Raw genomic sequence first — 27,221 nt, 5'->3', positions numbered from 1 at the left:
TACAGCTACCATGAAATGTACGTGGCGCTGCGCCTGCAATCGCGAGGGCGCAGATCGCATGCTTGGAGGAGGTGGGAGGCCATGCGCTCTGTCGTACCACCCACGCCGTACGCTTTTCGCAAGGCGCGGCAGCGGTCGTCTGCAGGGATTCTCTCCATTCTCTCACAGCACTGCTGGGGCGGGCCTGCACGGTTATACAAATCGTAGGTCGGCAGCAGCTGACGCAGCTCCCGGCCGCATGAGACGGCCGATGACCCGCCGTGAATATAATCGTTTTGTTCGCGCCGCATCATAAAGCCTTCGCATGGCTTCAGGCGCATGCGCCAGCAATCCCTCCCGCACTCATCGTCTCCAGCTGATCCTTGGCAGCCGCGCTGGAGGCCGAGTTGCGCCGCCACCTCCCTTTTGACTGCAGATCAGTACCTCGACTGCTGCATGTGCTGCAAGCTGCATCGGCCGATGATGATAATGTTGCGATTAAGAGAACCGTCGCAGTAATTATTACAAGCAGCACCGACCATCTCAAACTGCTCCTGGAGGCGCTGCTGGACCTGCCGCTTCTGCACGCCATCTCTCTCTCTCTCTCTCTCTCTCTCTCTCTCTCTCTCTCGCGGGCTGCCTCGATGGATGCCCTTGCAGTGACGACTTTCATCCATTAAATAATATTGTTTCCAAAAACTACAGCACAACTAGCTGAGCTGGCATGCATGCAGTTACAATCATTGCCACATCCTACCCGCCTTCCCACTAGCAATAACATTATGCGACAATTAGCAAGGCAAGGAAGCTATAAACATTAAATGTGAAGGTGCACTTATTTCTATCACTTGCAAACTAGGGAGTTGAAAGAGAAACTGATTTGTGTGTTTGGTAGCTCTTCATAGCATACTATTGTCAATGACTTCCACCAACATTGACACATGTTCCATCCGTAGCAAGATGAGTCCATAGGCCTTGGTTTTGAAGGGCAGCCCTTTCTCTTTTGAAGGGCTATACTTAAGTTTACTCTTCTTAGTTGAAGGGCAAATTTTAGGTTCCGACAATAGAAGCTTAAACACCCATAGTCTCTTTCACTAGGCAAGCTAGGCATCTCGACATAGTGTTGCTTTGAACGAAGTGTAGCATATGGTGGTATATAGACTTGTCTTCTATTATTTGGCATCTTCTAGGTTTTTTTTCACTTTTTCCTATCGCGATTTCGTAGTATACCTAGGATTGGTTCCAAACCCTAGAAGAGACCTAAAAGAAACTAAAACGAATCTGTACGCTATCTACAAACTTGTGACCAAAGTTTAATTGTTACATTATAAAATGCCTTAAGAAAGTTATCTGTTGTCGGAGCAGAGTGCATACAAATGAAGTCACTAATTGTGATCTAGCTCATACACTGTTAGAATTGTTATTAGCAAAGAACTATGCTACAAACTGCTTGTACTCCACCAATGGAAAGCCTTTAGTTGCTCCTAAATGTTGGAGTTTTCTATCAAGATTTCTAAATAGAGGATCAATAATTATGAAAAAGAGAAGGTGTGCTATGGGGTAGCCTTGCTTCACTACTCTCTTCACATCAAAGGAGACAAAACATATTCCATTTATGAAAATAAGCAAAAAATATTCAATTTACAAAAATAAATTGTTGCATTGGAGAAAAGGGCTTTGATCCTCCCTAAAAATCCTAGGCCAAAATCGAGAACATTATTATATTCCACTTATAAAAATGAGCTAAAACATTGGAGAAAAGGGCTTTGATCATCCCCAAAAATCGTAAGCCAAAACCCATTGTTCTTGTGACTTCTAAAATGAATGTCCACCTTATCCTATCATAAGATTTGTCAAAATCCATATTAGTATGAACAAAATTAGCCTAAGGAGAGATCATGGTCCATTGAAATGATCAAATGAAATACTACATCATGTATCTTCATTTCATGTACAAAGCCATAATGTTGTAATGGATCGTATAACCAAGTATGAACTTACCTTATTTGCCAATGCCTCAGTCATGGTTTTGTATGCTAGATTAAGCATACAAAGTGGCATTTAACTATTGAGTCTAATTATATAAAGAAACTTCAAAATAAGCTTGATATGTCCCTTATTGAGTTCCTTTAGAAAGTCACCCCTAATTTTTAAGTTGTGGAGCATTTTGCACATACATGTGGCACATACCTCCCAAATCAATGTTGAGGGATTTTTCCCTTTTCATTCTATTCATCACAAACTCCACGTGCAACTGAGAAGAGTCGAGCTAGTGTGATCTTCAAGCTTTCGAACAACTTTTTCAACTTCCAAGAATAGGTCTAACTTTCTTGACAACTTCAACCCGAACAATGTTTGAGAGATGCTTTATTCAGGTTTTGGTAATGTCCCACTCTCCTTTGAATACTCTTGTTTCACTAGCCTCTCACTTGGATAGTCTCAAATATTCTTTTAAGCTCTAAAGACTCAAAAGTGTTACAATGCTTCCCCTTGGGATTAGTTTTTCACCCCCTTATAATTATGGCATAGCGCGCCATAAAGCCATGTTGAGGTCTTTCCCTAAACAAGGAAGGAGTAATTCCCTTGAAAAATGAGAAAAGTCATGCTCACATGAGTGGAGGAGGAAGAGAGCATACCCCTAGGGTACTAACCCCCTTACCTCTCGACCCAACTAGAATGAGAGTTTATTCTCCTCTTTGTTCACTCAAAATGCTCACCAACCCACTTACTTAGCTACATGCAATCTGATTAGAAGCCCAAGGCCATTGCGACCATGCCCAAGCGTGATATGAGTATTACACTACAACAAAAAGGATCCATAGACGTGCTTGTAGACACAATATTTGAACTGTGTTAAAAAATGTCGAGCGCGTTTATTACCGCGTCTACTGCCGCATCTAAAATTTCGCATCTAAAAGCGCGCTTACAGTGAAACTTACACGCGCATATAGATGCGCAAATTGACACGCATATTGACGTGCTCCATAAATATATAATCATATTTATAAAAAAGTAGATATATGCATATTCTGTGTCTATACACGCGTGTAACTGCGCATCTACAAAGGCGTGTACTCTGCAAATTTTTAACGATAAGAGACGCACATTTTTTCTGCAATTTAGACATGCTGATAGACGTGCAAAACAGAGATATGGAGAAAAAACCAGAGAGCATGTGGCTTTGCAAGCCACATGCTCTCTGGTTTTTTCCCCCCCATCAACATCAAATTGTATGCTTAGGGAAAACAGAGAAATATTATTTTGAAGATTTTTGTATTGAAAACAAAACAATGTATGTAGAACACGAAATTTCATATATATAGATGAAACGTTTTTACATGCAGTGCTCTAGTGCTTGTGACCTCATGGTCATAGTCGCAAGCACTAGAGCTGAAAGTAATACATATAAAAAATGAAAACTACAAGCCAAGGGGAGGCATGTATGCATGGGGCTTCTCTACATCTCCTCATAAGAGGCATCATCGTTGCTACCACCATCGCTTCTGATGCCGGTGCCACTGCCGCCACCGCTACTGCGAGTCCCCCCTTTGCTATCCTCAACTGTATCAGGGTTCGCCTACACAAAGGATTAAGGTATATAAATACCATTACAAACAATAAATTAGAGTTACCTATACTTTTCATGTAAAAAATAAAACATACCTCTTCTGGTTGTGGAATCCTCATGGCACCATTATATTGCTCCTCCATGATGAGTCCCTCCTCGTAGAAATGCTGCCAAGTGAACGCCCGGTTATGACCTCGATGGTAGCCTACCTCTCTAGGAGTAGGCTATGCTTTCTTCCTCCTCCACTCATGTGAGCATGACTTTTCTCATTTTTCAAGGGAATTACTCCTTCCTTGTTAGGGGGAGACCTCAACATGGCTTCATGACGCGCTATGCCATAATTATGAGGGGGTGAAAAACTAATCCCAAGGGGAAGCATTGTAACACTTTTGAGTCTTTAGAGCTTAAAAGAATATTTGAGACTATCCAAGTGAGAGGCTAGTGAAACAAGAGTATTCAAAGGAGAATGGGACATTACCAAAGCCTGAATAAAGCATCTCTCAAACATTGTTCGAACTGAAGTTGTCAAGAAAGTTAGACCTATTCTTGGAAGTTGAAAAAGTTGTTCTAAAGTTTGAAGATCACACTAGCTCAACTCTTCTTAGTTGCACGCGGAGTTTGTCATGAATAGAATGAAAAGGGAAAAATCCCTCAACATTGATTTGGGAAGTATGTGCCACATATATGTGCAAAATGCTCCACAACTTAAAAATTAGGGGTGACTTTCTAAAGGAACTCAATAATGGACATATCAAGCTTATTTTAAAATTGACTTTATATAATTAGACTCAATAGATAAATGCCACTTTGTATGCTTAATGTGGCATACAAAACCATGACCGAGGCATTGGCAATTAAGGTAAGTTCATACTTGGTTATATGATCCATTACAACATTATGGCTTTGTACATGAAATGAAGATACATGATGTAGTATTTCTTTTGATCATTTCAATGGACCATGATCTCTCCTTAGGCTAATTTTGTTCATACTAATATGGATTTTGACAAATCTTATGATAGGATAAGGTGGACATTCATTTTAGAAGTCACAAGAACAATGGGTTTTGGCTTACGATTTTTGGGGATGATCAAAGCCCTTTTCTCCAATGCTGTAGCTCATTTTTATAAGTGGAATATAATAATGTTCTCGATTTACTCTTATTTTCTTCCTCATTGTCTTCATGAAGTGATAGATAGACATGATTAGTGATGTCGAGCTCGAACTGTAAAAAACGCGCAAAAAACGCAGGAAAGCACTGGTTTGAAAAGAAAGCCACAACTTTTTTTAAATTTTTTAATATTTGCGTGGCGCGTCTATAAGCGCGTGTATCTACGCAGATAAGATATATTACACACACTGATAGACGCGCAGTTACAATTAAACTGATTAAATGCTAGCTTTCGGTTATTTTTGGATCAATATGACTTTCAAAGTCTTTCAATATCAAAATGTTTGCCTCCATGTTGTAAGTATCAATGCATTTAGGGAATATGACATATATACCAAATGAAATCATATATGTCCTTATGATTGAGGTGTAATTATGTCGTCATCTTCTACTAGTATGGGACATGCCGAGTTAACAAACAGTACATCCTCCAGTGAGGATGAGACATTGCATCTTCACAATCGAGATGCTTGGCTACAACGGAAAATCAAATGTATATGTGATCGTTGTTGAGGTGTTTTTTTCGAGCATGTCGAATCACAATGTCACACCTCAGCATGTACAGAGAGTGGGACTAAGAAAAAGACCTAGTAATTTTTATTGCTTTATTTGCACAAATATTATTGGTCTATGTTGCGTCTTTACCATTAAACAAAACCTTCTATTTTTTATTGAGTAGGATGCGGTACCACATCCTCAAATGGTCTCTCCAGGGCATGGAGAGGCTGCAAAGTGTCGACGCGAGGAGGTAGAGTCCTCAAGAAGAGTAGAGACTGATGACGACGATAACATCCCTCTCCAAATGCCCCATCAAGTTTTGGAGGAAGAGATTTTGGACAACATGATGCACGATTTATTTTGCCATGCGGTTTGGGGGGAGGGCGCCACTAGAGAGACAAATGACCCGCTACACATAGCGTCGAAAACTCCATTGTATGAAGGTTGCACCTACTCCGTTCTACGTGCATCTCTTGAGATACTGAACTTACAAACCATTTATGGATGGAGTAATGCTAGCTTGAATGCATTATTGAAGTATGTATCATTTGATATTAATTCATAAATGCTTCTAGACAATATTCGCGTGGTTTGTTAACGTTGTTTGCACAATATATGCAGGTTATTGTCACAAATGCTTCCAAATGGAAATAAATTACCAACTAGAAGGGAGCAAGCAAGGCGTTTCTTGACATCTCTTGGAGGTCTCGATTACGTTAAAATCCATGCATGTGTCAATGATTGTATCTTGTTTCATGGGAATCATGCATCTCCACGACAGTGTCCTATTTGTGGTGAACCAAGATACAACCAGGAGATGAAATCAATGGATGCATGTGTATCTGTGCAGATAAGACATATTACACGCACTGATAGATGCGCAGTTACAATTAAATTGATTAAATGCTAGCTTTTGGTTGTTTTTGGATCAACATGACTTTCCTAGTCTTTCAATATCAAAATGTTTGCCTCCATGTTGTAAGTATCAATACATTTAGGGAATATGACATATATACCAAATTAAATTATATATGTCCTTATGATTCAGGTGTAATTATGTCGTCATCTTCTACCAGTATAGGACATGATGAGTCAACAAATAGTATATCCTCCAATGAGGATGAGACATTGCGTCTTCACAATCGAGACACTTGGCTACGGTGGAAAATCAAATGTATGTGTGATCGTTGTCGAGGATGTTTTTTTGAGCATGTCGAATCACAATGTCACACCTCCACATGTATGGAGAGTGGGACCAAGAAAAAGACCCAGTAATTTTCATCGCTTTATTTGCATAAATATTATTGGTCTATGTTACGTCTTTACCATTAAACAAAACCTCCTTTTTTTTATTGAGTCGGATGCGGTACCACATCCTCAAATGGTCTCTCCCGGGCGTGGAGAGACTGCGAAGCGTCGACGCAAGGAGGTAGAGTCCTCAAGAAGAGTAGAGACTGATGACGATGATAGCACCCCTCTCCAAATGCCCCATCAAGTTTTGGAGGAAGAGATTTTGGACAACATGGTGCACGATTTATTTTGCCATGTGGTTTGGGGGGAGGGCGCCACTAGAGAGACAGATGACCCGCTACACATAGCGTCGAAAACTCCATTGTATGAAGGTTGCACCTACTCCGTTCTACGTGCATCTCTCGAGATACTGAACTTACAAACCATTTATGGATGGAGTAATGCTAGCTTGAATGCATTATTGAAGTATGTATCATTTGATATTAATTCATAAATGCTTCTAGACAATATTCGCGGGGTATGTTAACGCTGTTTGCACAATATATGCAGGTTATTGTCACAAATGCTTCCAAATGGAAATAAATTACCAACTAGAAGGGAGCAAGCAAGGCGTTTCTTGACATCTCTTGGAGGTCTCGATTACGTTAAAATCCATGCATGTGTCAATGATTGTATCTTGTTTCGTGGGAATCATACATCTCCACGACAGTGTCCTATTTGTGGTGAACCAAGATACAACCGGGAGATGAAATCAATGGATGCACGTGTATCTGTGTAGATAAGACATATTACACGCACTGATAGATGCGCAGTTACAATTAAACTGATTAAATGCTAGCTTTTGGTTGTTTTTGGATCAACATGACTTTTCTAGTCTTTCAATATCGAAATGTTTGCCTCCATGTTGTAAGTATCAATGCATTTAGGGAATATGACATATATACCAAATCAAATCATATATATCCTTATGATTCAGGTGTAATTATGTCGTCATCTTCTACTAGTATAGGACATGATGAGTCAACAAATAGTATATCCTCCAGTGAGGATGAGACATTGCATCTTCACAATCAAGACACTTGGCTACGACGGAAAATCAAATGTACGTGTGATCGTTGTCGAGGATGTTTTTTCGAGCATGTCAAATCATAATGTCACACATCCACATGTATGGAGAGTGGGACCAAGAAAAAGACCCAGTAATTTTCATTGCTTTATTTGCACAAATATTATTGGTCTATGTTGCGTCTTCACCATTAAACAAAACCTCCTTTTTTTAATTGAGTAGGATGTGGTACCACATCCTCAAATGGTCTCTCCAGGGCGTGGAGAGGCTGCGAAGCGTCGACGCGAGGAGGTAGAGTCCTCAAGAAGAGTAGAGATTGATGACGACGATAGCAGCCCTCTCCAAATGCCCCATCAAGTTTTGGAGGAAGAGATTTTGGACAACATGGTGCACAATTTATTTTGCCATGCGGTTTGGGGGGAGGGCGCCACTAGAGAGACAGATGACCCGGTACACATAGCGTTGAAAACTCCATTGTACGAAGGTTGCACCTACTCTGTTCTATGTGCATCTCTCGAGATACTAAACTTACAAACCATTTATGGATGGAGTAATGCTAGCTTGAATGCATTATTGAAGTATGTATCATTTGATATTAATTCATAAATGCTTCTAGACAATATTCGCGGTTTGTTAATGTTGTTTGCACAATATATGTAGGTTATTGTCACAAATGCTTCCAAATGGAAATAAATTAGCAACTAGAAGGGAGCAAGCAAGGCGTTTCTTGACATCTCTTGGAGGTCTCGATTACATTAAAATCCATGCATGTATCAATGATTGCATCTTGTTTCGTGGGGATCATGCATCTCCACGACAGTGTTCTATTTATGGTGAACCAAGATACAACCAGGATATGAAATCAATGGATGCACGTATATCTGCGTAGATAAGACGTATTACACGCACTGATAGACGTGCAGTTATAATTAAAATGATTAAATGCTAGCTTTTGGTTGTTTTTGGATCAACATGACTTTCCTAGTCTTTCAATATGAACATGTTTGCCTCCATGTTGTAAGTATCAATGCATTTAGGGAATATGACATATATACCAAATGAAATCATATATGTCCTTATGATTTAGGTATAATTATGTCGTCATCTTCTACTAGTATGGGACATGCTAAGTCAACAAACAGTACATTATCCAGTGAGGATGAGACATTGCGTCTTCACAATCGAGACGCTTGGCTACGACGGAAAATCAAATGTATGTGTGATCGTTGTCGCAGATGTTTTTTTCGAGCACGTAGAATCACAATGTCACACCTCAGCATGTACGGAGAGTGGGACCAAGAAAAAGACCCAGTAATTTTTATTGCTTTATTTGCACAAATATTATTGGTCTATGTTGCGTCTTTACCATTAAACAAAACCTCCTATTTTTTATTGAGTAGGATGCGGTACCACATCCTCAAATGGTCTCTCCAGGGCGTGGAGAGGCTGCAAAGTGTCGACGCGAGGAGGTAGAGTCCTCAAGAAGAGTAGAGACTGATGACGACAATAACATCCCTCTCCAAATGCCCCATCAAGTTTTGGAGGAAGAGATTTTGGACAACATGGTGTATGATTTATTTTCCCATGAGGTTCAAGGGGAGGGCGCCACTATAGAGAGATAGATGACCCGCTACACATAGCATCGAAAACTCCATTGTACGAAGGTTGCACCTACTCTGTTCTACGTGCATCTCTCGAGATACTAAACTTACAAACCATTTATGGATGGAGTAATGCTATCTTGAATGCATTATTGAAGTATGTATCATTTGATATTAATTCATAAATGCTTCTAGACAATATTCACGGTTTGTTAACTCTGTTTGCACAATATATGCAGGTTATTGTCACAGATGCTTCCAAATGGAAATAAATTACCAAGTAGAAGGGAGCAAGTAAGGAATTTCTTGATATCTCTTGGAGGTCTGGATTACGTTAAAATCCATGCATGTGTCAATGATTGTATCTTGTTTCGTGGGGATCATGCATCTGCATGAGAGTGTCATATTTGTGGTGAACCAAGATACAACCAGGAGATGAAATCAATGGATGTGTCTGGTAAGGTTTTGCGATATTTTTCTATTATTGCACATATTCAACTTATGTTTAAGTGTGAATCTATTGTGACACTCATGTCATGGCATGCTAGTCACCATTCAAGTGATGGAAAGTGGAGAATTCCTTCAGACACACCAGCTTGGCAATACGTAGACAATTTGTGGCCTACTTTCGAAGAAGAGTCCAGAAATTTGAGATTTGTTCTAGGATTAGATAGAATAAATCCATTTGCTATCAAAAGCAGCTCATATAGTGTATGGCCAGTGGTATTGGTGAACTATAATATCTCTCTGTCCATGGCAATAAAAAAAGGACATGTAATGTTGTCCCTTTTGATTCCTGAAAAACACAAAGTGAAAAACATGGACATTTACTTAGATCCTTTGATCGAGGAGCTAGAAATGCTATGGAGAGATATTGAGGTGCAAGATGTAAGTGCATTATTGTCCTCTAGAGATTTCACTTTAAAGGGCATGTTGTTGTGGACCATGCATGACTTTCCGGGCTATGGAGAGTGTTCAAGTAGTTGCATACTCTATTTTATTCATTCTTACCCTTAATCAAATATATGTCATCATTAACCCACTTGTTTTTACAATTTTAACTATATTAGGATACCATGCATGTCCAATTTGCGGTCCCTCCCTGGTTTCTTCTAGACCGACACGCTTGAAGAAGGTTATCTATGACAATCATCATCGTTTTCTTCCTATTGACCACCCTAAATATGCACCCCCCACCAATAATGGAAGAACTCCACAATCTCTGACTATTCAAGATTGGAAGGACACTTGGACATACGCCAATGATCATCCTCCACTCGGCATGAGTCGGTAACTAGTTTACTTCTTTTGTTTGTCTTTAAAGTACACTCCATTATGAGAACCAAAAATAATATATTGTTTGTGCCTTAGATTCTCTATATTTTTTTGTCTCCCATATTGGACTGAACTCAAGATCAATCACTTGTTGGACCCCATGAATATATTCAAGAATGTTGCCTCTACATTATGCGATCACTTAATCAGGGCTCGTGATTTTGTCAATGTAAGGGAGGATTTACGTAGCATTGGACATATGAGACGAGCTTGGCCACGCATCGGACCCATAGGAAAGATCGAGTTACCGCGTGCACCTTGGATGTTGTCGAAGTTCGAAGAAAAGATGGTGAAGCAACAGATATGTAGCTTTCGAACTCCCACAGGATATATGAGATGCCTCAAGGGAGCCTTCATAAAGAAAGAGAAAAGAGGTGTGGAGCAAATATCCGGTTTAAAGTCTCACGATTGGCACAAAATGATTCAGGTAAGGATTTTCATAGCCATAACACTACAATAAAAAGGCTCCATAGATGCGCTTGTAGACGCAAAATTTGAACTGTGAAAAAAAATATCGGGCATGTTTATTACCGTGTCTACCTCTGCGTCTACAGTATCGCATCTAAAAGCGCGCTTATAGTCAGAGTTACACGCCCACGTAGACGCGCATATAGACGTGCCTATTGATGTGCTACATAAATATATAATCATATTTATAAAAAAGTGAATATATTCATATTGTGCATCTATACACTCGTGTATCTACGCGTCTAAAAAAGTGTTTACTCTGTGAGTTTTTGACGAGAATAGATGCGTATTTATCCTGCAATTTAGACGCGCTGATAGACGCGCAAAACAGAGGTATGAAAAAAAGCCACACGCTCTCTGGTTTTTTTTTCCCCCATCAACATCAAATTGTATGCTTAGGGAAAACAGAGAAAGATTATTTCAAAGATTAGATACTGAAAACAAAACAAGGCTCGCCTCTCTCATTTTTCGGTGAGGGTGATCGAGAGCCACCACCTAGGCAACCCCCACAAAGCCCTCGACCTCCTTGTCCTCCTGCACGACTCTCCCTCCTCCCTTGACGGGCACTATCCTCTACCTCACTCGATACACGTGCTTCTGCAGATGCACGTGCTTCGGCTGATCCATGTACCTCAATTGATCCCTGTGTAGGCAAAGATGTGATAGGTGTCCCAAACATCACACTGAAAACCTCCTCTGCAGTGGGAGGGTGACCAAGATAATTGGTCATCTCCCCCATGAATTGCTCCTTGTTGAATGGGGTGCTAGAGGATCCAGGATTCCACATCTACACAAGAAAAATCATATTACCCTGTGTAGATAAAATATATTACATGCTGCGTCTATATCTGCATCTCTGTGTGCGTCTGTCAGCGCGTCTATTTTCGCGTCTATACCTACGTCTACACTGTCATCTGGACGCCCTGACAGACACGCACAGTCGAACCATTTCTTTTCAAACTTGGTTAAAAAACTTGCAAAAAAACCTCCATAGATGACAGGATCCAACATGTGAAGAGAGAGAAGAGAGAGACAAAGAGACAGAGAAAGCAAACAAGATTGAGAGAGAGAAGAAGAACTCACCTTCTTTGCTTGTTCCAACGGGTCTTTTTCTTGGTCCCACTCTCCGTACATGCTGAGGTGTGACATTGTGATTCGACGTTCTCGAAAAAAACATCCTCGATAACGATCACACATACATTTGATTTTTCGTCGTAGCCAAGCGTCTCAATTGTGAAGACGCAATGTCTCCTCCTCACTGGAGGATGTACTGTTTGTTGACTCAGCATGCCCCATACTAGTAGAAGATGACGACATAATTACACCTGAATCATAAGGACATATATGATTTTATTTTGCATATATGTCATATTCCCTAAATATTTTGATACTTACAACATGGAGACAAACATTTTGATATTGAAAGACTAGGAAAGTCATGTTGATCCAAAAATAACCATAAGATAGCATTCTAATAAGTTTAATTGTAATTGCGTGTCTATCAATGCGTGTAATATGTTTTATTTGCACATATAGACGCGCAATTACAAACACTTACAGTCGTGCCACGGGAATATAAAAAAGGTTTAAAAAAGTTGTGGCTTTCTTTTTAAACCAGTGTTTTCCAGCGTTTTTTGCGCGTTTTTTGCAATTCGAACTTGACATCACTAATCATGTCTATCTATCACTTCATGAAGACAATGAGGGAAGGAAATAAGAGTAAAAAGAGGAGGAAGGAAGAGCCAAGAGTAAAGAACAAGAGCCAAACATCAAGAAAGAGAAGAAGAATCAAGCAATCTACCAAGGGAAGGGAGAAGGAAGACAAGGAGCTTGCAACCTAGCCGCCACCCGTCGGAACAAGCAAAGAATGTGAGTTCTTATTCTCTCTCTCAATCTTCTTTACTTTCTCTTTGTCTGTTTCTCTCTCTCTCTCTCTCTCTTTACATGCTTTAGAAAATCTATGGAGGTTTTTTGCACGTTTTTAATAACAGTTTTGGAAAATATGGTCCGACTTTGCGCGTCTGTAGGCGCGTCTAGATGACAGTCTAGATGCGTTTTTAGACATGTATATAGACGCGCTAACATATGCTGGTATAGACGTAGATATAGACACATCGTATACTATGTTTTATCTGCGCAGGGTAGTAATGGATTTTTGCTTGTGTAGATGTGGAATCCTGGACCTTCCAACACTGGAATGCATGAACAATACGTTAGCGGGGTTTTCTAGAGGTGTTAGTATTTTTTTTGGAGGTTTTCCAAACAAGGAGTAATTCATGGAGAAGATGACCAATTATCTTGGTCGCCCTCCCACTGCAGAGGAGGTTTTTAGTATCATGTCTGGGATACCTATTACATATTTGCCTAGCACTGCCGCACAAACACCAAACCTTGGCACACTAAACCTTGGTACACCTCTACTAACATGTACTTCACTCACTATACATACACACAGATAAGCTGATGCACAGGGATCAACTGAAGTACATGGATCGGCCGAAGTACATGTATTTGCAGAAGCATGTGCATCGAGTGAGGTAGAGGGTAGTGCCCGTTGAGGGAGGAGGGAGAGTCGTGTGGGAGGACGAGGAGGTCGAGGGCTTTGTGGGGGTTGCTTAGGAGGTGGCTCTCGATCACCCTCACTAGGAAATGAGAGAGGTGAGCCTCCACGAATGTACTACTCTGTCACAGATGTTGGTGGTATCTTGCATAACCCTCAAGGCAGGGAAGTGATAGCCTACTTGAGAAGTGTGGTGCATGCCACATACAAAGATTGTATGATTCCCTTCAAGCACTAAAAAAGTGGTTTGTGGCAAGAGGTTTTAAGGGCAATACATAAAAGGTACCCTAATCATGAGAATTCACGATTCTCAGATGATTGGGACGGTCAAAGGTGAGAGATGCGCTTCATAACAAGAGGTCTCACCTTATGACGCGCGCCAAGGAGTCCCTGCGGAGACAAGAGCACGGGCGCTTGGATATAGCCAACCACCCAATTGCCACCGTAGGGAGTGGAAAGAGGCCAAGAAGAGAGCAACAGAGAAAAGGACAAGTCGCCAGTATGCAGAGGCGTGACGTATTCAGACGGTAACTATGGGATCGTCACATTATGGATCAGGTGGCAGGAAGTCATGGGAGGCTGAGTTTGTAAGTATTATTTGATTTGTATGTTAAAATTGTTTTGTAGTATCATATCGTTGGTAGGATGCCTACTACTCCTAGAGAGGTAGGCTACCATCGAGATCATAACCAGGCATCCACTTGGTAGCATTTCTATGAGGAGGGGCTGATCACGAAGGAGCAATACAATCATGCCATGAGGATTCCACAGTCATAAGAGGTATGTTTTATTTTTTATATGAAAAGTATAGGTAACTCTAATTTATTGTTTGTAATTGTATTTATATACCTTAATCCTTTGTGTAGGCGAACCCTAATGCACTCGAGGATAGCGAAGGGGGGACTAGCAGTAGCGGTGGTGGCACCGGCACTGGTAGCGGTGGTGGTAGCGACAATGATGCCTCTTCTAAGGAGATGTAGAGGAGCCCTGTGCATGCATGCCTCCCCTTGGCCTTGTAGTTTTCATTTTTGATACGTATTACTTTTAGCTAGTGCTTGCAACCATAACATGCTTCAGGTCACAAGCACTAGAACTCTCATGTAAAAATGTTTCATATTTATATATGAAATTTCGTGTTCTACATTGTTTTGTTTTCAATACAAAAATCTTCGAAATATGTACAAATTGCACAGTACGCTCATCAAGTGTTATTATCAATATATGGACTTTGGCTCTCTACATTCTTTTGTTTTCAGTATAATAATCTTTCTCTGTTTTCCCTAAGCATACTCTGTTTTGCGCGTCTATCCGCATGTCTAAATTGCAGGAAAAATGCGCGCCTATAATCATAAAAAATTTACAAAGTACACGCCTTTTTAGACGCGCAGTTATACGCCTCTATAGATGCAGAATATGAATATATCTACTTTTTTATAAATATGATTATATATTTATGGAGCGCGTTAATAGGCACGTCTATATTTGTGTCTGTTTTCGCATCTATATGCGCATGTAGTTTTCACTATAAGCGCGCTTGTAGACGCGCTAGTAGACGCAGTAATAAACGCGTTCGAAATTTTTAAACACAATTCAAATATTGCGTCTACAAGCGCGTCTATGGAGCCTTTTTGTTGTAGTGCTTGATTATAAATTTGAAAATTTGAACACATTTGTTCTATAATCAAAGCTATGTATGCTCCAAAATAGAGGGCCCTCCTTCTCAAACAAAATGTTTTCCTTGAAAAGATGAGTTAGATACAAGACAAAATGAGCTTGTCATCTCATGAACTGCAACATTTATGCTTATTGTCTTCATGCACAATCATTTTTGTAAAGAGTCGTCCTATGTGTGGATGGACCTAAGAGGGCCAATCCATACCACCCTAAAAAATTTGAAACTAAAAGAGCATCTTTCACTATTCTCCCTACAATCCACCACAGTCAAGCATTTTAGAACAAATTGTAAATGTGAAAAATCAAGCTAACCATGAGCACATGAGGCAACCTTTCAAGGTAGATGCTTGAAAGGTGCATTATTATCATGAAACTTTCCCATTGGGGCAAAGATTGAGAAAGGAGAAAAGACCCTTAAGGTTCCATGTTTTTGCATATCCACTAAGGGGGGGGGGACCTTGAAAGTGAACATCATGGGGAAACCCCTCTAGATGAGGCATGCAATTGGGTGCCACCTCATTGCATGAGAGGTCTAAATTGTGATGGAATTGCCACCAACGAGAGAGACAGAGAGAGAGAGAGAAAGAGAGAGAGAGAGAAAGCTTGCTAGTAGTACAAGAATGATTGGCCACAATTTGAACATTTTTAGAAACTTTTTCTGCACCACCTACTCTCTCCATTGTACCCATGTATCAAATAAATCTTTACTTGGATAGGCTTCCACTAAAGTGGTCATGAATAGGCCTAGCTTTGTTTCATAGGATTCATGGTTGTCATAAGGTGCAACTCCCTCTCCAAATCTACTGCATAACTATCCCATGAATTGTCTCGTAAATGGACCTCCATCACATCTCTCCATTGAATACTGCTTCAGTGAAAAAATTTTGCCTAAGTGAAACCAGTGACAATGAGCAAAAAACTCATTAAATCTTTCAATCATTTTTAAAGTGAAATTCTTAACTAAAAGAGCACATTTACTAATATTATTGGAATTTACACTATTCGGCAAAGTTTCATACTTCAACAAATGTCCAATTACATCACTATCCTTGCTCTCAATCTTATAAGTTCCACCTCTATATTCTACAAGAAATTGTTGGAGAAATTTATAACCCTATAGTTTTATGCTGATGTAATTGCATTTCATAGAGTAGTTGTTAAATGCCTATGACGATAGAGTTAGTTTTTCCATCACGAATATGAATAAGACAAATAAATTTAGTTCTAGGTTTCACCAATGCCTGATTCGACAAATATGTTATGTGAACAATGAGATGCTTAATTGCATACCATCTATCAGTACTTTCATCGATCATTAAAGAATGAAATGGACTTGCACAGATTTCATCTTTAAGATTCTCCCAACACACAAGATACATTGCATTTATGAGATGTTTAATTATCATCATGACCCAAAATGTAGCATACAACTATGCTCTTAGCAATAGCTAGTACTCCCTTGTGTGAGGTGACTATTTCTTACAGGTTCCTAATTGAAAACATATCCTCTCACTTCTTATACGAGCCAACACAAGGGGCACCAAAGAGAGTGTCATCTACTAAAGGAAGGATACATCTAAGAGCGTGTTAGTATTTCTCTAAAAATATGAACATCTAAAAGTCGATATTAATACAACTTGTGGATATTTATCCACATGTTCATCTCCCAATGAATAGATTATATAGATCTCAATATTCCACATTGTGTTATAATAAGAATTTGCACCAAGTTCCAAAAGTCAAATGGGCTCTCTTATCAAACTTCCACTACAAAGGATTCAACCCACAAATGCCATGGTTGATGCATTTTTTGAACTATTGAAAAAAGTTATGAGCGCATCTATAGCCTTATTAAATGTCTCATCAACAAACCTATGTATAATTTCGTGTTTAGCAATAAAAGTCAAAAGACACATTTTTGGGGATATTTAAATGGGATCTATCTAAAAATTTCAAGGTAATGTCAATGTCATAATACACATGCTCCATTTGCAATTTTTAGATGCCCTTTTATGGGACTATAAATGTGCGTATGACAAGGAAAAAAAACCAAGAAGCTATTGGTTGTCGAACAATTATGCAACTAGCAAACCCTTGTTCTCCGATTCTCCCATCATCCCCTCCTCCATCGAACCCCCCCTCTCAATGATTAGTGGGCTTTACTATTACAAGTCAAATCCACATATTATATGAAATATCACTACACACAATAACATATTTTAAATCAACAAGACATTAAACAACAATATATGATAACAATGATAGAATATCCGAATTGAGCCAAATGTTTAAAAATTTAAGTTACTAAATTATATATTCATAAAAATACAAAGTGTTTGAATTCATATTATACTTCGCTTTTATTGAAAAATTGCCACAAAGCATTACGAAATGCATGGCAACTTTGCCATATTGAGCCCGTTTGACAAAATGCATATCAAGCTGCCATATTGAGCCTACCTTACAAAATGCATTGCAAGTTTCCATATAGTTTTGATTCCTATATGTAATTGAGAAATTGCACATATGTTACAACTCGATGTAGTTGTATCTCCAACATATCTAGATCAACAATGTTCACATATATGGAATCTTGTAGTACTCAAGCCAACAATTAACCTTTCAATATTGTGCCACATCAATATATATGAAATAATATCATAATATGATTTGCGTATAGCCAGTAAAATTATAGAGTGTAAGTGATGATCCAAACTAATCAAATATACTTCAAGTCTAAAATCACACTCTCAGTTTTGAAAAAAAAAAATTAAGTTTGAATAATTATTTACATAAAGCTCTAAAGAAAAAACTAAATAATAAAACACACTAAGTGTATGAATTACTTGTAGGTTCTAGCATATCTAAAAAAAAGACCTCAACATCCACATTTTTCCAATCTTAGTAAGCCTTCAACCAAGGGAAAAGACATGTAGTTATTAGATTTTATGAATAAATAAATGACAAGAAAGAGTGGTAGGAGGCGACATTCTTGCGAAGCAGAGTCTTTTCTTAAAAACCTCCCACTAAGGAGCCATGTTTGCTGCCCCCTTTCAAAACTTGGCCCTATGTGTTGAGTCAGCCTTTGCCCCTCTTCTCCCCTATGCTTTGGTGGCTCTGCTTCCTTGGGACCTGCAATTTGAAATTGGATGTGTAGCCCATATCTTAGAGTCTTGTGGGTAATCTCCAACTTTTTCCTTAATGACTCAACGGCCTCCTCATCCTCTGATTGCGTGGCCTCTGAGAGAGTGTGGAGGAAGGCGCGTTGTTGGGCTTCCAAAATTACTTGTGTGGCCTCTACCCTGTTCTCTGATAACACCCTCTCACCTTCTGCAAGGGCTAGTCGGCGCACTAAGTGTCTTACCCTTTCTTCACTCCTATCCACCCATTCATCTACTTTTTACTTCATTTTTTCTAGGCTTTCATTTTTCCCCCAAGCTAATGTCCTTAGCCTCCCCTCTTGTTCCTCGATTTGTATTTCCAAGTGTTGTTGCTCTCCAGCTCTAAGGCCATCCTATTTTCCATATTTTCTATGCTCTTTTGTTGCTATCAACTTCTCTCTTCTTTTGCCGCTCCTAGCTACTCCGTGACTTTTTTTTTCATTTTCCTTTTGTAAGTCTTTATATAGCACTACGAGCTCATCAAAATGACATTGTAGGCTCATGAGACTATGTGTTTCTGCCGCAAGCTTTGCTTGCCACCTCTCTTCTTCTCCTCCCTTGGCCTCCAGCTTCTCCTTTAGCTCCTTGATATCTTTTTGATACATGGCCACTTGACGGGTTCTTTGTAATTGAGAGTCTGCCATCATCTCTCTTTCGGCCTCGAGCTTAGTGAGACAGCTATTTTCTTGTCTTCTTTCGTCCACTTCAACTATGACATGAGTTCCTGCACATAGTCATCGTAGTTTGTAGACAACAATAGTGCGGTGGGGGTCGTGGTCATAGATGCTTCTATTTTATGCCTTTTGGGATCTTGTCTAGACTCCGCATCTGCAACAACCTATCTTTTTGCTCCCATCACAGGGGTTCCTACACTTGCACCTTGAGGTCTCTATATATTGACATGGAAGTGCACCCAGGCCACAAGATTGCTAGCATCCACCATGGTAGAGGAGTCTTGGATGGGTATAGTGATGGTGTTGATTAGACCCTTTCCCCTTCCATTAGTTATTATTGGGGGTGGCAGAATTTTGGGTGCTTTGGTGCTAGTGCTTGGACCTTCGTGTCTGGGTGGACGTGTCTGGGTGGACTCATGGCAATAAACTCTTCTTACCTTGAAGGTTGCTCCATTGAGAGGTGGATGGCTAGGGCTATGTCTTATTTCTCTTTCTTCCTGAGCTTCGCGTCTTCTTCCTAAGCTCTTCTGTTTCTCCTCAGCTTTCCTAGATTCCTCTTTTATTCTCTTTGCCTCGTCTCTTTCTTTTCTCTTTTTTCGTTCTTCCGTGCTTTTGGACTTACTTTGGGCTCCATGTAGGTCTGCTTTCTCTTTCTTCCCTCTCTCTTCTTTGGCCTTTTTTTGCAGATTTTGTTTTCTTTGATTTCTTGGCCCTTCCTTGGCAATATTGTGCTTCTCGATCTCCTTCTTTCTCACTTACAGTCCTTCCGTTGGACTACTCCTATCCTTGCCATGCGGAGGGGACATGTCTGGTGTCTCACAGACATAGGGTATCTCCATTTTGGTTGCCGTGGTCATGCTTCCTGTGCAGCTTCATGGTTAGGTATCTACTTTGCCTCTAGCAACTTGGCAAGATTTCCAAAAACCTTCTACATCAAGTTTCCTTGCCCATTTTTTTGCTATGCTTTTCGCAGCCTTGATGAGGACTCATACTATGTGTGGGGAAAGTGGCTCTTTGAACTTGTTTCCATCATTCACCTTGAACTCAAATATCACTGTATTTTTGGAATCTTCCTGTGCTTGGTATTTTTTACATTGCTTCCTCAGGTTTCACTTGCTTTGCATCAACTAGAAGTTCTAGAAGAAGAGGGAAATCGACAACCTTTTATGATTGTGCCTTCAATTCCTCAATCATGGCTTCATAAGGTTCTTTTTTGTATGGGGTTTCTTCCATTGGGTGTTTCACTATGATCTCTTGTCTTGTTGGCTTGGTGGTTAACAAGCATAGCTCCTTGATTTGGTCCGTCCCCTTCAAGAGGCTTTGCATTGTCCCTAGCTATGTCTTAAGCTCATTGGGAATTTTAGGCATTGGTATGCAAGCTCTAAAGGCACACTATAGATTTCCTATTGTTTGACAAGGATAAAATTGTAAGCATCCAACTAGATCTTGTACTAGGTTTCTTGATACAAGGTGTTTCCTAGATTATTGGACAATTTGAGGAGCATCTCTCCTTGTAGTCTCAAGGATTTTTTTTCCACATAATTTGCAACTTGCCCTACTAACTAATGATGGTTTGTTGTAGGGAATCGAAGATTTTTTTCCATTATTCTCATTTCTATGGTGAGATGCAATTGGTGATCCCTTTCTTATTGTTGGACTTTGGCTTTTTCGTAGGATATCACCACCTTACTTTTAGTGAGTGCATGTCTCAATCATAAATTTTCTTCCTTAAGTTTTTCTTTGGTGTTTTGGAGAGCTCCTTTTTTACACTCGAGCTCTTTTTGAAGCGTTGCCTCCCTTTGATTAGTGGTTTGGTTTTTCACTTGCAAGGCAGTCTCCTTATCCTCTGTTCCCTTCCAACAAATCCTATTTTTCTTTTAGTGTGTCAGTATTTTCTCTCTTGAGGACTTCACACATCCTCTCTAAGGTTTCTATTCCTCCTCCGTTCCCATGTCATTCAGGATGGTTGTGGGCAGTTCTTGTGGATTTTTCATTTTGCTACTTTTCTTACTAATTTTTTGTAGTGGTCTCGTACTAGGTCTTGGCTTTGGCCAGTTTAGAGGCCTACCCTTGTAGTTTAACGAACCAAGGGATAGGTGCTTCATCTGCCCTCTCCTTACCTTCTTCAAACTTGATTCTCCCTTTTCAAGAGTGATCATAGTCATGACCTGTTCTTGGATGGAGGTCTCTAGTGATGCCTTGATAGCCTTATTGAGATCCCCCCTCTCTTACTATGCATGTCCAACTTCTAGTTTGTCAAATTATGACTTTGAGATTCTGGCTACCATTTGAACTAGTCTTTGTTCCTCCTTACCAACCATGTCTTCTCTTGGCCTCTTCCATTGTCACTCATTTTCTAGTTCTTTCCTTGTAGGGTCCGTTGGTAGGGAGCTAGGTATCAGTTGTGTTGATGAGGGATTCCAAGGTGGACAACTAGTAAATGAGTCACCAACAATCCATAGTTAATGATTTTGTTCTTGGCCCTCTGTGAGACTCAATTTGGATTATATATCTATCTCAAAAACCTTATGATCTCATACCAAGGATTTAGAAATACACTCCAACCATAGTGTATTTAAATCCTAGTTCACTATATTTCTTGCCATAGTATCCTCCATGAATCATTTGGAATTCTTAGTAGGCTAGAGGTAGTCTTATTGTAAGTGAAGAGGTGGTGCAACACTTGTGTAGTAGTGACTAATTCTTCATCCCCTAGTTTTGCAAAGAGCACTCCCTTTGGTGTGACCACCTCTAGGTCCTTCTGAGTTTGGGATACCATTACCGGTTTTGTCATTTTGTTAGTAGGTATAAAGCTAAGCTAGTTGCAAAAGGCTATGCTCAAATATATAAAATTCAACACAATGTAGATGGTTTTGTTAGTAGGTATAAATCTAGGATGGTTGCAAAAGGCTATGCTCAAATATATAAAATAGCTTATGAAGAGACATTCAATTCAACTGCTAGGATAGCAACTGTTAGCTGTATGATTACTTTGGTAGTAGTCAAACATTGGAGTTTGCAAAGCAAGTGGATGTCAAGAATACCTTCTTGCATGGTAAATTGCTAGTTGACATGTATATGGAGCAACTAGCAAGTTATGAGGATTTAGAACATCCCACATATGCAAGTTAAAGAAGGCACTCTATGGGTTGCTATAGCAACCACCTAGAGCATGGTTTGACAAGATTGGAGAGTATCTTGTCAACATTAGCTTTTATGTGTTCAAAGTTGATCACTCACTTTATGTCAGAAAGGAAGATGTAGGTTTGGTCATCGTAGTCATTTTTGTGGATGACTTGATTATTATAGGTGACAGTGACAGTGGGATTGTTGAAGTTAAGAAATTTTTGAAGAAGAAGTTTGAGATGAAGGATATGGGTGAGTTGAGGTGCTTTCTTGATATTGAGGTGATAAAATGTGATGATGGTATATGGCTATCTTAAAGGTAGTATCACTTAGACATGTTGTCCAAGTATGGTATGACAACATGTAAGCTTCTTTCAGTACCATTGGAGCAAAATGTGAATTTGAGTGTTGATGTTGGGGATGAGATAGAAGACTCTACTTTGTCTTGGAGGATAGAACAAAGTCTTATTTACATGATTATCATAAGGCCAAACTTGAGTTATATTGTTGGTCTCATCAATAAATTTATATAGATGCCTAGGAAGCACCGTTTGTATGCAGTTGGACGCATATTAAAGTATTAAAATCCACTTTGCATTATGGGATCTTTCATGAGGTAGATAAGGATATACAGATGTTTGGATACATAGATGCAAATTTGGATGATAGCATGACAGAAGATCCACCAATGGATTCATTTTTTCCTTGGTAGTAGTGCAACAGTTACATAGAGAAGCAAAAGAAACCTACGGTTTCTTTATTGAGTATAGAAGCTTAATACAAAGATACTGCTATGCCGGCATGTGAGGTGGCATGGTTGCAAAAGTTACTAGCTGATTAGATGTATAGGGAGATGGTCTCCGGTAAGTCACTCATGAATATATGTGTACATCACGTGGATTCAAAATAAGGCATTTTTTAAATAACATTTTTACACATTTTTTACATACACAAGGGTGTAATTTTAAAGGGGTTATTTATAGATTGAATAAAAAGGGGTTATATTTTATTCAAGAAAAATTCACAGATAAGGATATTTATAAATAGGCCTTGAACACACATGATGTAGAGGATATACATATAGTCACTTCCGCAAGGAGATGGTCCAGTTGACATTCACTATGATAACATGAGCAACATAGAACTAGCTAGGAACCCAATGTTCTATACTAGGACAAAACACATTGATGTATACTACCACTTTGTAAGAGACAAGGTACTTGGCAATAGATATTGACTTGGTATACGTTAGCACATAGGATCAAATAGCTAACATTTTTAGAAAGGCATTGGGTTATAGATAGAAGCTTCAAGAAATTCAAAGCTTATTTAGAGTTGCAGAGATACAATTGAGATTGAGGTGGAGTTGTAGAAATACAATTGAGCTTGAGGTGAAGGATTGAGATGGCAACCTCAACACATATAGACATTAATGATGGACCCCCTCGTTAGATGGATCTGCACCTGTATACTTTGCATGTTGGTGATCATTATGATCTTCCACTAACTTATCACTTATTACATTTAGTTTGTTGCACCTACCTATAGTTGGCATTTTTTTAGTACTAGTTGATTGGTATAATAAGTTATACACTGCTTAACTTAATAGGCCACTTTTCTTTATGTTGTATCTTATCTATACTTTGTGTACAATGTATTGTGTGAGAAAGAAAAAGAAGAAACCAGCAATAAAGTGTTTCGGCCTCCATCTCTCTTCTGGTGTTCTTAAGTGAGCTTTCTCTTATGTGTATGGTGTGTGTTTGGTAGAGAAGCTCAAGCAAGTCCCCCACTATGGAACTCGGGATAAGAGGCCAATGGGGTATGCTTCTCTTCTAGATACTTATAGAGCCTTCTAAGGGTATAGAAGGCCTAAAAATTCCTATCATGGATTCTCTTAGAGTATAATGTAGCCTAAGATATGGCAAGCATGCGGCTACTCACATGTAGTAAAGGTGTGTTTAGATGGCTAGGTATAATCAATGGTTTTGAGGCTACTTCTATCCCTCAAATCCTTGCGCAAATGCATGTGTATGGCTGATGAACGAGTGAATGAGTGCAATAACATTGCCTAGGGTAATCTATGTATCATCTTGTTGTGGAAACACAATGCAATGTAGCAAGGATGGGTGCATGGTAACAATACATACCCAGTGGATGCTCTAGATGAAAGGATTACATGATATAGATACATTGTGTATAATTAGATGAGATAGGTACTACATAATGTGCACTCGGCTAAATGCAATATGTGGTTGGCTACATGTTGTGTGTGGTCGAGTACATGTAGTGTGTGATCGACAACATTTTTCTACACAGAGTGGCGAGTACATGTTGTGTGTGGTCAAGTACATGTAGTGTGTGATCGGCAACATTTTTCTACACAGAGTGGCGAGTGCCTGATTGTCCTTCCCTTACCTCACTTCCCATTGTCCTTCCATCTTTCTACATTAGACTTGGATTGCAAACATAGAGGTTAGGCATCTTAATGCACACCACACCACAAGGAGTCTCTTGCACAACTAGCCAAGTGGATTAATGTACACTTTAGGAGATTGCAATTGAGTATGGAAATGGAAGTTTGGCATAGTAGTGGTTTCACTATCAGCATTAGCGATACATCATGGATGCTCAATGCAGTGCTAGATGGAGTACAAGTTACTATGCCTTCAAAGACTAAAGTACATGCACTTTTATGTGGTGTGGATGCATGATGTGCAACTAATGGTACACAAGATACCACACATAGGGTATTCCTCTTCTCACCTCACTTCCCATTGTCCATCCATCCCACTAGGTTGGACTTAGATTATGGAGGGTAAAAATGAGGCTCCTGCAATAGACACTTGGTATATGTGCTACATGCTTGTGCAGTGAGAGTTGAAATGGGATACCCAATTTAAAAACCTTACCTTGAGAATCAATCACATTAATGAATGGCACAACGTACACACAAACAACCAATTCAAACTTCACAAGATACACACAATTTGATCATACTCATGATCATTCAATTATTATGTGGTTATGTAACTCATGTGTTTCTTGTCACAATGTGTAGTTGTGGTACACTCACTGTCCGCCTACCTAGCCACTCCTGCCAATCCTCCTACCCAATAGATTGGATGGCCAAGTGTGCAAGGGGAAAATCCTTATATCCATGAGATTACACACATGTGTAGGCAAATGCACAATGTTAGGCAAAAAAACAATATTGTTCTCTTTTATCCAAATTCAAAAGCAATAATAAAAAACTCAATTTCTTTGATATCTTGACATGTGTGTATAGCAATCAATGCACTAATACAAATGGAGCAAGTGCAAGACCTTCAAAGTTAATGCATGCATCAAAGAATCATTTTCCTATGCAGACATTAATCATTCTTAAGTGGCATGATACAAATCCCTTCTTCCTCAAGTAATCACTCACCCCACCAGAAGTGGTGGAAGTCATTGATAGGGTTGGGTGGGGTCCAAACTTGTTAAGTGTTGATTTCTCAACAGTTTCACATGTAATGATTTAAATATCCTACCTATGATTGTAGTTGCATTGCCATGGTGTTTGTGGCAATGTTTTCTTTGTCTGTGGCAACTTTGTGCTACTTCTCCTCCTTTGATAGTAGCTCCACTCTGTTCTTGACATAGCTCCTCCTCATTAGTGACTCTACTTTTCTTCCTCTTTTTCTCTCTCACAACATGGCCCACAATGTAGGGCTTCTTGTGCTTCACAGTGTTGGTGGAGTGATAGAGGTAACAATGATAATGCTAATGGTGGGAAAGATCATGATGAAGATTGCCAAGATGATGGTGAAGATAATGATGATGATGTAGAAAATCATGACAGTGGTGATGATGACGTGAGTTAAGATGGTGGTGGGAGCAACTATGATGATGCTGATGGTGGGAGAGGATAGGCCCAGAGATGGTGTTGATGATGGTGGAGGAGTCGGTGGCCCCAAGATAGTCGGGCCAAGGTGATGGCAATACGATGGCGCCAATAATGCCGCACATGTAGCTTGCAGTACACTGAAGAGGTGTGATTGTGGTGGAGGCCATCGAGAGTGCAGGGGTGCAAAGACAAAGGCATGGCATGATGGCACCGGCACATGCACAGGGTGGTGAGTGTGGTAGAGTCGAGGGCGGTTGCAAGAGACAACGGCAAGATGGTGGAGGGAGATGGTAGGTTGACACTCGACAGCCGACAAGCGGTGGCCCACGGGATGGCAATGAGGTGTTGTGGAGCCGAAGGCGGCCTAGGGGATAGTGGGTTGGGATGGAGGGACGATTGGGGCATGGTGGAGTCGACCGCTTGGATGACGGCGAGTGGGTGCTATGGAGAGCTCTATGATGGTAGGGCTGATCTACAATAGCGAGTAGCTTGAACAATGACGGTGAGGCAAGTGACATGTTGTGGAGCCAACAACAAGCCCATGAAGCGATGGCAAGCCCGTGAGGCAACGACAAGCATGTGAAGCACTGTGGAGTTGAAGGGGATGGTACCGCGAGATGGCGGGGTGGAAGGAGAAGGAGAAGGGGTGAGATGGCAGGTCGAAGGAGGACAACTTGGCAATGATTGAAGGGGGGGTGGCTTGATTTTGAAAGCCATGTTATGGATCTTTAGGGGATTTCAAGTCATAATTTGTTATGAGGCACAAAAAGGCACAACAAAATGGCACACAAGATATATCAATAAGGAATCTTTATATTCATGACATCGAAAAGTACAACATTGAGGCACATCTCACGTCTACACTATCATGACACCACATATGTGATATTTTTAACCTAAAAATTAAATAGTTTGCCTCAAAGAAAAATACTACTAGACACTCCCTCTTGCTGTGATACTAGTTATTGGAGCTACAAGGAGAATGGAGATTTCATACACACACAAAGAGCTATAGTATTCAATGTGGTGTCTCAAATAGCTTTGTTGTTGTCATCAATACTTTATTTTCTTATCACTCAACGAATAAAGAATGAGTATATACATATATAATTGGGGTTATGAGTGAAATGGATGGGTAGCCACATTGGTATCTACCCTAAGAACCAATACTAAAATGCATCATTATAAACCAATAAGACAAAC

This window comes from Lygodium microphyllum, chromosome 25 (assembly GCF_053477565.2).
Source record: "Lygodium microphyllum isolate KBCC chromosome 25, Lygodium_microphyllum_v1.1.10, whole genome shotgun sequence".
In the NCBI taxonomy this organism is placed as follows: Eukaryota; Viridiplantae; Streptophyta; class Polypodiopsida; order Schizaeales; family Lygodiaceae; genus Lygodium; species Lygodium microphyllum.
Note: the sequence above shows the minus strand (reverse complement) of the source record.